At 34.7% G+C, this 13,883-nt stretch overlaps 1 long non-coding RNA gene across 5 annotated transcripts in view; it reads right to left on the reverse strand.

Moving 5' to 3' along the window:
* Positions 1–13,883, reverse strand: part of LOC146999538 (uncharacterized) — a 171,739-nt gene that overhangs the window by 24,926 nt on the left and 132,930 nt on the right. For 3 of the 5 annotated variants that reach the window (XR_015044335.1, XR_015044338.1, XR_015044337.1), the window contains one exon: positions 5,759–6,008. The exons of the other annotated variants lie outside the window; for them this stretch is intronic. This is a non-coding gene — a long non-coding RNA (uncharacterized LOC146999538). The remainder of the gene's footprint in view (positions 1–5,758; positions 6,009–13,883) is intronic. 5 annotated transcript variants of the gene reach the window in all.

Raw genomic sequence — 13,883 nt, forward strand, 5'->3', positions numbered from 1 at the left:
GTAATGGTTCTGCACATTGGGTCGGTATTCCATAGGTCCATGGTTCGCTTCCCGGCGAAGGCGGTCGCTAATTTTTCATCTTTCCTGCTCCCAAAAAATAACTAATGTCTCTACAGTGGCGCCCGAACTAAAAGGGTTCTGGATGATGTCTCTCCACACCCAGGATTTGGCGGTTGGGTCGCCTAAAAATCCCAATCGCCCTTTAAAAAGGGGGAGTATATAAGATATTTCTCCCACTTTCTTAGCGTGCCTTCGCGGTGTAGTGATTCTGCACGCAGGGCCGGTATTCCAGAGGTCCGTGGTTCGATTCCTGGCGAAGGCAGTCGCTAATTTTTCAATTCTTCTGCTTCCAAAAAAATACCTAATGTCTCTACAAACTAAACTCGTTCATTACGACAGGTTAGCTCATTACTATGGCCAAATACTTAGTGTGTATTATGTAAATAGTATAAGACCATGGTCCTTTTGTATCTAAATTTGTACTTGATTTGATTTGTATTTTGTACTTGATAATATTTGATTTGTTTTAAGCTATTTATTGCAATTACTTTTTATGTTGTTTGTGATCGGTTATGTAATTTGTATTATTGAATTGATGCTTAGTTGTAATTATGGCTTCCTGTCCAAGAATTGTACTGCCAGGGACGTGCAGTCCTTGAAAAGGGGCCAGTGTTATGAATTTCGTATTTAAATAGCTAATGTTAGTAGAATTATAATTAAGATTATTTTATTTCCCCATGCAATGCAGCGCTTGACGAATTTTAAGAGAAACTACCCCGGAAAAGTAAAAATACAAGAGCACATGCATTTAACATTTAATAAAATTTTATCTCCGTAATTGATATACAATTTGAATAAATGTAATTGACTACTGTGTTAACTATAACCGCAATTCTACTCTTTTTGATTTCCAGAAATTGCTAAAACTGTCTCGCGTGTTTGATTTAAAAATATAAAAGCCAGAGGGAGAACACCTCAGCTCAATTGCTTAGTTACTGTTATAGCGAGTTGCTTAGATAACTGTTTTTGTTAACTGTAGCGAATTCGCGGTGAGATCGGATTAGCTTACTCTGCGCTTTGGATTGCGTGTTATTCAATGTTATTAGTAGTTTAAAATATAACTACTGCGTGATATTATGATACTGAACGATTATCTTTGAGGAAAAATCCAGAATTTTGTTATATTTCTTGTGATAAGAATAAATTTTATTAACTTTTTATCGGACTTCTGCATTTAATCTATTACAAACCAGTACGTACGCAACAATATATTAAACAGCGTGACCGCATACAATAAAGAATACTGACTTATTATAGATTCAACTTTTGTATGAGATGCAGCTGATTATTCTACTTTTCCTGTAACGAATATAATATTGCAGATTTGGCAAACTAAAACTGGTTGGTGTAACAGAATCACTATGTAGGTTTAGCAAAACTAATAGAAAACATTTTAACTATGATAACTGATTTAATACATTTTCTTTTCTTACTGCTTAAAGACCTTTTACAAGAATCATAATACCAATAATGTAACAAATTATTAAAAAAGTCTCAAATGTTAACGTCGTATATATTTAAACAAGAATATGACTGGCACAGTTTAACGAAAGTGCTGACACCTCGCTTTATATGATTATAGAAATAAATTTCTGTTATATTGATTGAATCGGACCTTTCCTAGTAGTGTGCTATGAGCATTACATCAAAGGGCTTTACTTTATAAAATAAAATATCAAATTCAAATTAAATGTTTTATATTTTACAAAAATAGAAAAATGTAGGTCCTTAAACTAAGGAAAAATAGCAAAATATCACAGAAGTTATATAAAATAAGGAGTAAATTTGATTATGGGGTACAAGGTTTGAACCAAACCTGCCATGTATTATTTTCTTCTTCTTTGACATCAGTTCTATCTTCTAAGATGTTCTAAGGCCGAGGGATGGAACGTTTCACAATGTTTTTACATGAAGCTTAGGATTAAATTCCCTTTAAGGAGACTGTCATTAAATCTGAAATATGTTCTACAATCAAAGAAAATCTCACATATTCCATTTTATAAAGAAAAACTTAACAGGACTTAAATAATTTGATATCCAACAATAGTTTATTGAAAACAAAAGGCATTTTCTCAGCAGCTATTTAAATTTTAGGTACCTACAACCTGTTTGATAGAACTTAAACGAAACCAGACGATAACTTCTCAGGAACAGAAAGACTAACCCAAATCAAAGTTTGATAATGAACAAGCAAAATAGACTGTTTTTTTGGGGGGGGAGGGGATTCGCAAATTAGAGACAAATTTAACAGAAAGATTGCACGAGCGTCTTTACTTACTACTGGTCTTTTCACATTGTTGATAGCATTAATATTATCTTTTAATTTCCTTTTGACGAGTAATAGAAACATAAATTAGATTCATTTTTATAAGCAAATCGCAGAATTTTTCTCTTTGCCCTTTACATCTAAAAGTTTGTCCAATTGACTCCCACTTCGACAACAGTAATATTTTTTAACTACATTTATTTGCATATTTATTCTTTTAAACGTTTATTCTATTTACTAAAAGGTTATTTATTTTGAAATATAATGCGATGCAATTATTTTATTATTAAAAATGAATGAATCTGTAAACATACAAATAATGGAAATTAAATTAATAATAACTACACTTTTACGAAGTAAAATAAATTAGAATTTGAAATATTAAGTAATTGCAATATTTCTAAACAATAAGTCTAACGGGTTATAGAGTCATTAGGTTTTTTGAAGCAAGAGTACATGAAAAATTAGCAATGTCTTTGCCGGACTTCTCGAATACGCGCCGAGTGTGCTACCGTTACATCACGATGGCATGCTGGAAGGAGGAAAAAAATACCTTATAGGGTAACCTGGAGTATACATGCTCATCAATTAAAAAGAAATATCAATCAAATTGAAAGCAAATATTTGTTCAAACTAATTATCTTGAAATAACTGGAGTCAATAGACAGGAAAATGTAGTGAGTTGTTCCCGCCTTCGGGAAATTGTTTTTATTATGATGAGATCACTTGTACACCATTGATACCCTTCAAAGATTGACATTCGTTAGCTGATTGAACTACATTGCACGCTTTTCCAACTACGAAATGCAGTTGGAGTAGAAACCCCCAGTTCTATCCAAACGCAAAATTTCTTTCTGCTTCCGGACCAAGTGAGGAACAGTGAGGAAAATTGTTCCAAAACGAACTTTCACTGACTAATGAATGCCTTTACCATTATGATCTTAGAAAAATAATGTTGCGAAACGTGCAGTTGGGGTAACATAGCTTCCTTGCACAGCGGGTTTAGCATTGTCAGAAAAAAGGCAAAGGAAGGCAGGGTTGTCAGGATTTGGCTTTAAATCGCTCATTTGAGGACAAAATTTGCAATATGCTATAGACGGAGTGTTCTCGAAGGCAGGTCAAAAGCTATATATACCCTGTCTATGCGCGGAGTAAGAGAGTATGTTGAGTTCAGTAGTGATGTTTTGAGTTCAGAGATTAGCTTGAGAACGACCGAACCGAGTCGAGAGCTGTACTTTAGTGCTTTGCCGTGAAGCTATCTTCTCGTTCTATCTTGAAGGCTGCGCTACTGATTGTTTCAGCGTGTTCATTGTAGTTTTTCGGCGACTGTAAACGTTTCTTTGGAACTCTCCTGTGAAATAATGGAGAATAAATTGTGGTTTGATTCTTCAAAAAGTGTTGTCGTCAATCACTCCAAATCCACGAACCCGTACAATGCATAATAACTACACTTTAACAATACTTCTCGCCTTCTTGAGCAGAAAAGAGTATCACCTAAGTAGTATCTGTTGTTTGACTTCTAAATTGGTACTTGTTCGGCGTGTTATTGTACCTTAAGTATCACCTAAACTGTCGGGCCTTTTATAGAAAACGGCAAATTTTTTCAGGGAATATCTTTGTCTCCATGTTGGTTCCATGAGTCTGCAGTGTTATTCCTTTGAGAGCAACGCGTCGAAATTTTTGACACGGAGAAAAATCGAGTTATGATTTCTAGCGATAATTTTCAAGTAATACAGTAAAGACAATCGCTTACAACTCCAAATATTTGCTTATACTCTAAGAAATGTAATTAATTATCAGAGATATTGAATCATAAGAAAATGATGTTCATGCAAGTTTTCATTTTATTCATCTTACACAGTATTCAACTCTTTCTTTTAACATTATGTTAATGATAAAAAGAAATAACATAAGAAAGGGACGAAAGTGAAATCAACAAAAAATGCAGATTCATGGCAATGTACTAAAATCTGATTCTGACCTAAAATCCGGGTTTATCCGGCACAATCCAGAACGTCTCATCATCCTATACATACTACACTTATTTTTTCTCGAAAATCACATTTTTATAACAAAAGCACTGCAAACAGTGTTTCTCTTAAACAATATGACACCTTACTTCACAGAAAATGACGCATACATTTCTAACAAGAATATCCTTAACCTTATTAAGAAGAAAATTGAAAGACACCATGTAAGCAAATTTCCCGAAACAAAGAATTTAAAAACAAACAACAGTTAACTGCTTGGCTTTGCAGATTTCCCAGATAAAAATTTACGGGAGAAAATGTCATTACTTCTGTTTTTTATATCTATTTTTTAATTCTCATTTTTTTGGTAGACGTTTCAGTACACCCAATTTTCGGGTGGTCCCTGTTCATTTTAGTGTAAACATTCCTATTTTCATTGTCGGTCTTTATTGGCGGAGAGGGGAAAATACGAGGCAACTAGGAAGCTCCGCCTTGGACTGATAGAGTGTTGACGGAGTAGCAGCGCCGTCCCAGCGCAAACTTTTTCTCTTGCCTATCTCAAGGATGCTCCCATCTATCCCGGTAATGGTGAAATTAGGCTACCACATCTGATCCTTACGCACTCATTTGGCGATTTCTATTTGGCTCATTTTAAGCCAATACTAAAAGCAAAAAATGATCCGATAATATAATTCCTTTCCCCTACTAAACATTGAGACTTTGATATAGCACACATTATAAAACAGCCTTTTAAAAATTTTATTAGAATACGTAGCACGAATAAAAAATATTCAATTCTGACTACCTGTCCTTCCCCTCACTTAGTGTTGATAGCCCTCAAAATAGTATCTGTATTAAATAAATAGTATCAAATATAGTATCTGGAAAAATAGTATCAAATATAGTATCTGGAAAAATAGTATCAAATATAGTAAATAAATAGTATCAAATATAGTATCCTCAAAATAGTATCTGGAACTACGGCGGTACGGATGTTGCATACTAAACATTTGGACTAATTTGAACTACGGCTGATCTAGATATCTGACCAGTTCATGCGCACTATTTTTTCTCTCAGTGGCTTAAATACATGTTTAAGAAAACTGCGCATAAAGGAAGTTTTTCCTTTGTTATAATATAGTAAATTCTCTCGTAGCGACCACCTCTGAAAGTGGGCAGCTTTTTAAGAATATACTGTTGCGTGCGTACAGGTTCGTAACAGACTGAATGCACAAGAGCGATAAATAGTTAACAAAATTTATTCTTATCAAAAGAAATATAACAAACGCCGGAATTTTCCTCACAGATATTCGTAAAGTGTTCACAATATCCCGCAATATAATCAGTAGTTATATTTCAAACTACTAAAAGCGTTAAAATACAACGCAATGCAAAGGGAAAGCTAATCCGATCTCGCGCTGAACTTGCAACAATAACAACAGCAGTTAACTAAACAACTAACCTGAGACTCCAGCTTCAGCTGTATGCCGAGATCAGCCTGAATAGCTCATGCTGTGTTCCGGCTCTCAGAACTTCGTGTGCCATAGAAGGGCGCTTCAAATGAAATTAGTGCATCACAGTGAGTCCAGGAGGACAGGATAGAAAATGGCGAAAGGAGAACTGAGACATTTCCATTCCATTTTCCTCTGTATACTGGACGTAACCTGCGTGACTTTGAAGGCTTTTTGCCAGTTGTCATCAGATAAGGGATCCTGAAAGTAGAATACATTTTTAAGGTGTCCTAGGACAAGATATGATGTTTTAAAAGAGAGTGACTACACTGCCACTGAACAGGTATGCCATCGTGGGGTGGAAATATTTTATAATTTCAGTAGATAACATGAAGGAACATAATTCTTGATTAATTTAAAATCTATACAGAAATATATAAAATATTTCAGAAATAATCCAAGTCCAATTTCGGAGATCACGTTATGTTTCACAGTCTTTCATTGGCTTTGACAATAAATTAACAATTTCAGTAAATTTCAAAATAACTCATATCAGGAGCTACGATTTTTCATTTTTCTATGAAAAATTAAAGTCCGTAGTTGCACAAAAGAAGAAAAATTCTTGGTTAAATAGAAAAAAAATATATACATATATACACAGGCATAAGAATTTTCAAAGTCCAGTTGGAGCGTAACGTGATATGGGTGCAGTCATTCCATTGGCTTTGGCAGTAAAACATGAAAAACACTTGTTTTAAAATAATTTCAGTTATAAAATAGGAATTCATATTTTTCTGATGTAGGTAACAGTCTAAAATATGCCCATATAGCATATTTTACGTGTAGAGAGTTCAACAATTCCCATTTTTGAACAAGGAAAATAAGTCCACAGTCCAATGGGCGGGGCTTCCCTCTTAAGTTCAGCGGTCAGAGAAATGTTTATAAAACATGAAAAAGTACACTTAAACAAAACTGTGCATGCACAAATCTTGAGTAAATAAGTAAAATATAGTACACATAAAAACATGTACAGTATAATCAAGACTAATATCCAGAGGTAGTAGAAACCTTTCCTTGCAGGGTCACATGCTATGTTGGAGACTTACGATTGGCTGAAGCTGAAAATCTTCAGATTTAGGAAAAACACAATTTATGGAAATATTTGTGGCTTAATTCAGGGGAAATGATTTTTCCCAGTAAAAATTAAGTGCTAACAAATTTTTATATAAAGATTTTGATGTAATAAAATACTTTCTAGGATGTAGAAGAGGCCAAGAGCGTCCAAAGTCCATGGTCACGTGGGAGGTCACCCTCCCAGGTAGTGGCTTTGGATAATACTGCTTAATTTCTTGCAATCCTGAGTTATGCAGGATGATTTTCATCATAGTTAGTGTAAAGGCTGCATATTGATCTTCTTTGAATACCGTGTAGTTAAATATCTGAAAATGATTAAGATAATTACAGCAGTATGCATTTTGGAAAAATATTACATTAGCTTTGTGCAGGTATTTCTCAATGGGTTCAATTTTGAGGTAGCTATGCAACAGAGAGTTCCTTACATAGTAAGGAGCATTAGTTGCAATACGCATAAACTTATTTTGAAGCATCGGCAGTTTTTGGATATCTGTAGGTTTTGCCGCTGTCCAGGCTGGTGATGCGTAAGTGAGGATGGGCTTGATAGCTGACAGGTAGATGGGCCTTTTTTTTTTTTTTTTTTTTTTTTTTTTTTTTTTTGTCCAAGTGGAGATTTGAGTATTTTCTTAGGTGAGGATAAAGGCAATTTATGACTCGAAGAGCCTGATTCCTGATGATATTTATGAGCTGAGTCCACGTCGGCCTGTCGTTGATGGTAACTCCAAGGTGTTTGGCTTGCAGCACTATTGAAACGATTTCATTAAATAAGATCAGATTATTCTTAATAGGATTATTTCTTCTCCATTTGCATAGAAGAAGAAGTTGGGATTTACTGGTGTTAATTTTAATCTTCCACTTTTTGCACCACATTTCTATCTGCGGGATGAACTGCTGCAGAATCTTGATAGCATGATTCACATTCGCCGATTTCACGGATAAAGCAGTGTCATCTCCAATACCTACAACCAATACTCCATTTGATCTAAAACGGCTGGTTAACTAAAACAGTAGATTAGATATAATAGTTAACTAGAATTCTTACTTAACTAGAATAGTTAGAATTTTTATTTTCACTACTAACTGGACTGCTCACACACTATTTTGCTTCAAGCCATTATGTCCAGATAGTGGGAAGTTAGTACCTACTACCTAGTCAACCACAGCCTAAAGACAGAGTCCGCAGTCAAGACCATGGAGGTAGGAAGTAAGATGGAGTCGCCCTAAACAAGTTTCTCCCGTACCCTGCTCTGAAGCACCGGCGATCCCTACGTGGTGACCAAAACATTGGGTCATTTACCAATGAGTTCAATGGGATTTGACGCGTTCGGATGTAAATATTTTGTAATTACGTGGTAAATATGCATATAAATGTATATATTTTCTTTTTTTACAACACTTCAGAGTCCTAAGTATGTGAAAACAACATAATTTTAAACAACATTTCATTCTGAACGGAATTAAATGCTATACTTTTCACAGAACAGTTTTCTCAGAATGGTTTAATTTGAATGAAATATTTTCACAAGTTTTCGTTAATTACATTAGAAAAAAAATTTAAGGTAATTTGATTTTATTCGGTTAAGGTACAAAAATTAAGATCAAAGTTTATTGTATTATTAATATTAAAATTATGCATTATTTCTTTTCTATTTATAGAGCTTCTTCCTAAAATACTTTCTTAAATATGACATGATTTTTTGGCTTCTGAGGCATCTTTTAAATCGAAAAATAAGTCAATTTATAATTAATGCTCTATTCGGTTCATTTTAAATTAGAGAATTATTAGAAATTAGCGAAATATTTTAAATAGTACTTAACTTTCTCTGAACGTTTCTGAAAGGGAATAAAATAAGGATTTTATTTTTAATTAACCCAAATAAGTAAAACGTGTAAACCCAAAATGATTATTTTTCAGATATATAAAATTAAAACGATGAGTTTAAAATGAGCAGCAGTAAAGCCTCTCCTCTAAAAAATTTTAAAAGGTACATGTTACAATAATATATGGATGTGAAAAAAAAAATTCTTTTATTTAAAACATTTTGGCATTTGGAACATAAAATAAAAGTAGCGAATACTCTATCAACTATCAAGGGTATCGAAAGACGTATACAATTTTAAAGGTACCGCAAGGTATTTTTCATTCTTTAAGCATAACATTTTTGTTAAAATCTATATTTCTGTAGTTGAACAGCTTAGAATTTTATAAAACAAATTCATAATCAAAATCGCTGTTGTTAGTTATCGAAAAATAACCAAGATGTGATTTTTGCGTAAATGTCACTAAACTATACAAATCCATCACACTATGAATGTTTCTTTCATGCGAAAGTGTCCCTTTTTCGATTTGTATGAACTGTCGTGTGTCGAAATACTATCAGAACACTGTCAAGCGAGCTTCTGAATGTAAACAAAGAACACTCCATCTGGTGACCGAAGCTTCGAAGCAGTGCTTCACTTCTAGTGCCGGTTGGCCACTCCTTCCTTTCTTACCTCCATGCTCCGAGTGCTCTCCATTAAAATTCGGGGCTGAAGTGAGCAAAGTCTTTCTGCACCTGTATGGTGCCGAAGGCTCTTGCCAACCACAGGCGCAATCTTGCACTCCTTGCCACGATGAATTTCTTGCATTTGTTCTGATTTTACTGTTAAGACAAGATAAGTTTTCAAGACATTATTTCCGTTGTAAAGTGACAATTATTTTTGACAACATCAATCAGAATCGGTACTGAACATTGTTTTCTGAATAACCACCTTCACTCCTATTGATACAAAATCACCGAGAACCACGGGCAGTCACCATCCAGAAGGCCCACTACATCACCACATTTAATGACTACCACTCGTAATAAACTTAAACTCGTTATAAACTACACTCGTAATAAACTTAAACTCGTAATAAAAAACTTACAACTCGTAACTTAACGAGAAAAATGCTTTGTTTTACTTAAAAATTTAGAAAAATGCTTGGTTTTACTTAAGTAATTAAATCTTAAACTATAAACTACAGTATTAAGAGTCATCGATATGTGGGTAATTTATCTAGCTTTCAGCAATGTTAGGCGACTCCGTACGATTACAGAGCTTTAAGATAAAATGTAGATCAAATGTAGATAAAAATGTTTTCTTCCGTACAGTGTTGCCACTGCTCGCTTTCAAGTCGTTGAGTTTGTTAGTCAAAAATTCATTTAAATCTTACAAAATATGAAATATAAAATTTGAAATTCAAAATTTGGGCTTTCAGATGCACATGTTCGGGCGGAGGACTGCGATATTCAAACTCTGATGGCTCTAAGTAAGTCGTTTTTTCACAGTGCTAGGAACATGATACAAACAGGTAGATTCTTCTTCATTTAATTTCTTTAAAAATAATACAGAGCGATAATATTTGGTGGGAACAGTTGGAAAAATGATATAGCTGTTTACACAGGACGACTCAAAATCTCGTTTCGAGGCTGATAGTCCATTCCGGGTTAACGTCCTTTGTGCTAAAAATAAAAAATTTAAAATTTAAATTAAAAAGAAATCTGAAAGATTTCAGATTTTAACGGCTACCCAAAAGGGTTTGTTAAAGTTTTTAGGCTCTTGCTAAGCTCGCAATCTACCAATTTGCTGTTACACTCACTCCTACTAACCCAATTTTTGGTTTGTCTTTTTAGCTTTCTTATTAAGCATCACTTTCTTCGCACTTACGCCATACACAATTCAAAGCATAATTTCAAAAATTTTAAAAGCAGCATAACAGTATACGTTTAGAATTTTTGATGCAGTGTTGAGTGTTGGGATGCATTTTCCCAGTCTTTTCTCAGTTCATCATATCAATGTTAAGATTTCTTTACAAAACTTTTTTTCGTCTTTTTCCGATAAATAGTCTCGCACGTTGGAGATTAAAATGTTTTTCTTCTGTACAGCGTTGCCACTACTTGCTTTGAAGTCGCTGAGTTTGTTAATAAAAAAATAGTTAAAGTTTTACAAAATATGGAATAGATAATAAAACAAATTCGAAATTCAAAATTCGGGCTTCAGGGTGCCCACGTTCGGGTGGAGAACTACGTTATTCAAAATTTGATGGCTCTAGGTACCGCTGTGTTTTTCATACTGCAAGAAAGATGCATACATTCACGCAGATTCTTCATTTTTAAATATAATACGGGACGATAATATTTGCTGGCAACAATTTGAAAAGTGATATACCTTTTATAGTGATTCAACGCAAAATGACGTTTCGAGACTAGTATCCCATTCGGGACTAACGTCTCTTTTGGACTAAAAGGGCGCATGACATAATATCCGAAATCTGAACTAGTTAAGCATCGTCCCCTCTGCGTGTCCCATCCATTTTTGCAGAAAATGTTATTTTAGGTGTTCTAGTAAACGTCCTCTATCTCAGTGTAATATTTTTGCTGAGCAGTTTTTCTCAAACAGTTTCGATAAATGTCTCCAGAGAAGCGAATCAGACAATTATTGGTTAAAGAGGTTATCCATCATCAATCAAAACATCAGCTTTGTATTTATTCAACTGTAGAATCAATATGATTTAAACCTATTTTAATGTTAATCTCTGTGGTGAGGTAAAGATGTCTGATATATCGTAAAATGTGAACATGTTGAGGATTTGGGAAATATATAAAAACCATTGCGTTCAACAATCTTTCAGTGTAATAAAACTTGGTATAAATTGCAGGTAGTTTATTTATTTTTAAATGTACCATGAAATTATGAATAACCCTCCATGTAGTATTATTCTCATCTTTAATTTACTGCAATTTTTTAAAAAATGCTAGCATGCAATCTCATAGCTTACAATATCAAAAAAGTTTTAAAAAATTAGGAATATCGTGACTATGTAAAATACACCGTTAACACTCTATGGGCGACTATCATTCGCAGAAAACCACATTTGAAAGCGGCCATTATTTCCGAGTAACGCAAATAAACACTAGTATTGAACATCATCTCTTTCAGATGTCACCCCTCCAGAAGACAAAAATTATTTGGACCTGTTGGTGATCGTCTTAGAGAAAGCTCACTCTATATGTAAATACTAGTCTATTTTATCACTTATATTGTTACGTTTCCTCTTTACGTTACGGGTTCGTGGATTTGAAGTGAATAACGGAAACGGCACTTGATGAAGTATCAAAACACAATTTATTAGCTAGTACTCTCAGGATAAATCCAAAAACACTTTTATAGTCGTCGAAAAACTAAACAAGTTGGAACAATCAGCGACACAGCCTTCAGGCTATCACGGTGAAGACAGCAAAGCACCAAATTACAGCTCCCGACTCTGCTCGGTCGTTCTCGGAACTCTACGAACTCTTGAGGCTCTCCACGCTACAACTCGCGATGCACTCGACGATACATTAGAGTATAGCTCCCGCCTCGGTTCGGTCGTTTTCGGAGCTCAACACACTCTTAGATGAAACCCGACAATGCTAACTCTCGATGTACTAAGAGACTCTCTCGATGCACTCGACGATCAACTCGGCACTAGACTACGATACACTCGCTCGCTGAATCTTAAATGACTCGACTATTCACTCACTGGCAGACTATCAACTCGACGGACTCGACATTGACTGACTCTCCAAGTTCCGCTGGATGCGCCGCTGATTAACTTGCAGGATTTGCAAGTTTTGTTCCGGCTGTCTAAGTTAGTTGCTATAGAGTGCTGAAAGTAGGAGAATGCATGAGTGAGACCGTTAGTCAGGATTGCAGATGTTTAGAGGGCGTGACTACCTTGTCACGTGAGGTGTGAAGTAGTTGTTGATACGTTGCGAGATTTCAGGTTAGAAAAGCTGAAGATAACATTATACATACAAAATTGCAGAAATAATTACATAAAAGGGAAATTTTTTCTAGTAATAATCAGAGTAACAACTTATGGAATAAACCAAATTTAATCACTTAATACAGTCTAGCAGTCCTGTACGTTAAAGTTCGGAGTCCATGATAACGTGATGGGGGTGGTGTAAACAGAATCATATTTTCATTATAACATTCGAAGATGTTTCAGAAAGCAAATATGCAATTATTTTAGTAAGAGTTACAAAATAATAAAATAAATGCACAGCAAATATTAACACAAAATACATATATACAAATTCAAAATGTCTATCCCAGAGCATGCTTAGAATAAGCAGTCACGTGAGCGGATCAAGCATTATGATTCGCTTAGCGTAAACTTGTCCAAAACTGATGAAAAGAGATATTAAAAGAGATGTTAATGATTAAATAATGGGTTGCAATAGTGAAAAATCACTATTTTTTCCATGTTCTTCAATATGATAAATATAAGGAACATCAGAAATTTCAGTACTAAAAACGCAAAAAGTTCTACAACAAAACTGAACATAGAACTCAAGTTCTTAGGTCACGTGGGAGGTCACCGTCCCATGTGCTGACTTTTAGAAATGCTTCTTGAGTATTGAAGAAACGCAGTATTCTGGATTAAAGTAAAAGAAAATAAGAGTAAAATCCCTTTGTACAGATCAACATTTCCACTAACTTGGTATTAGGTGGGGAAATTTTCGTTTCCACTAAGTATGTATGCTGCGAAAGGTCGAAAAAATCGATCGTCGGTGAGAAATTCATAGTGAAACATGTTGAAGTGATTCATGAACTTAACACTCCTAAGCATTTTTGAAGAATTTATCGTAAAGTTTTCGCTGATGTTCCGCAATGGTATCGATTTTGAGGTCCTCATGGAGGGTCTTGTTGATGACATAATAATGTGCGTTCGTGATAATACGCAGGAGTTTATTTTGAACATTTGGAGTTTGTTTACATCTGAGGACTGACACTTCGCATACCAGCACGGTTTATATAGCTTTTGGCTTGTGTTCGAGAACATTCTGGACTAAACCAGTAAGAATTCGTTCCAGAAGGTTCTACATCCGTCTATGGCACATCGCCAATTTTGTCGCCAAATGGACGATTTCTCGCCAAATGTGGCAACTTTGCATTTCCTTGCCATTTTCCGGCAACCCTAAACCTGCTTTG

The sequence above is a fragment of the Stegodyphus dumicola genome, chromosome 1, assembly GCF_044657685.1.
Source record: "Stegodyphus dumicola isolate Sdum_Otavi_A_Nest chromosome 1, ASM4465768v1".
In the NCBI taxonomy this organism is placed as follows: Eukaryota; Metazoa; Arthropoda; class Arachnida; order Araneae; family Eresidae; genus Stegodyphus; species Stegodyphus dumicola.